At 33.2% G+C, this 1,375-nt stretch overlaps 1 long non-coding RNA gene across 1 annotated transcript; it reads right to left on the bottom strand.

The window, feature by feature from the left end:
* Positions 1 to 717: 717 nt before the first annotated feature.
* On the bottom strand, positions 718 to 1,375 carry LOC121404230. The gene is made up of 3 exons (XR_005967827.1): positions 1,266 to 1,375; positions 1,148 to 1,209; positions 718 to 1,082 (listed from the first exon to the last, which is right to left on the bottom strand). It is a non-coding gene; the product is annotated as an uncharacterized LOC121404230 (long non-coding RNA).

A 1,375-nucleotide genomic window follows, 5' to 3' on the forward strand; every position in this document is an offset into this window, starting at 1 on the left:
TGAACCTATAAATGTTTTTGAAGACAACCAAGGTTGTATAAGCATTGCTAATAATCCCACATGCCACAAAAGAACAAAACATATTGATATTAAATATCACTTCTCAAGAGAGCAAATTGAACAAAAGCTAATTTGTATTAAGTATATTTCCACAGATAAACAACTGGCGGATATTTTGACGAAGCCATTGCCTGGACCTCGATTCGTCTACCTGCGAGAACAACTGGGACTCATGAACTAATGAAGCTTGTTTAAACTACTTTTTGATCTCAACATACTAATGAATAGTATAATTTTTTTTTATTTTTTTTTGATTTTGTAAAGATGAATTAATGTATAATTTGTAAATTTATAATATTTAAGTAATATGGTCTGGTTGGGTTTTTCTGGGTTTTCCCCAACCCTTTGCAACAAATGTTGGACTGTAGTTTGTAACTCCCAGAATGCTCGGCTTGCTGCTATATATATAAGTTATATTCTTCATTGTTATAACTGTTAGATCTATGTATCTTTTGAGGAGGTGTGTTGAAGTAAACAGTGTGTTACAATGTAGAGGTGGAGAAACATCGATGTTCCTGGACATCGATGTTTTTCGATGTTTTCAAAAAAAACATCGATGAAACATCGATGTTTTAAATAAATAGAAACAATTTTTTTTTTGCTCTAAATTCAATTTTAAAAAAAATTAAATTGATTTAATTGAAAAGATTTGGTTCATTTCATAACAAAATTAAAAGCTTTATTCGTAAAAGCAAAAAAAATTCAAAACTTTTCTATAAGTTTAACAAAAAATGGTTTGGTTCTTATTGATAAACATAAACATACTCGACACTTCGCAACACAAACGCATCCAACTTCGTTGGTTCAGAAACTTTGTCTGTTGTTGCTTTCTTTGGATGAATTTCTCTGTACATGGTCCCACAAGTTGGTAGTGTTTCCACCTGTCTTAAGCATTTTTCCGCAGTAAATGCTTACTGCTTTATTATTATCGGCCGTTTTCTTGACATGCTGCCACACGTCCGAGGTCTCGCGCTTCCTCTTCGTAGCAGGAGCCAGAGACTCGCAATTTTCCTTAGTTGTTCCTAACATTTTCAAAAGGTATAAGTGGCTCAAAGTTGTCATGTGTATTACTTCTATGAATACTTACGGTTTAGGAAGTTTTCCATTGCCACACATCCACCGACGTTGCCTACACCACCAATTGAATATCTGAAAACATCTAAATACAGTAAATAGTTCAATTTATAAATATATTTTACACATACCTTCTGCGTTTCCTTTACTTTAGTGTCGCGGAAAAAACATCGATGGTTGCCACAAAGCATCGATGTTTCCAAAAAATTTAAAAACATCGATGCATCGATGTTTTCATCGA

The sequence above is a fragment of the Drosophila obscura genome, unplaced genomic scaffold (assembly GCF_018151105.1).
Source record: "Drosophila obscura isolate BZ-5 IFL unplaced genomic scaffold, ASM1815110v1 contig_191, whole genome shotgun sequence".
Classification (NCBI taxonomy): Eukaryota; Metazoa; Arthropoda; class Insecta; order Diptera; family Drosophilidae; genus Drosophila; species Drosophila obscura.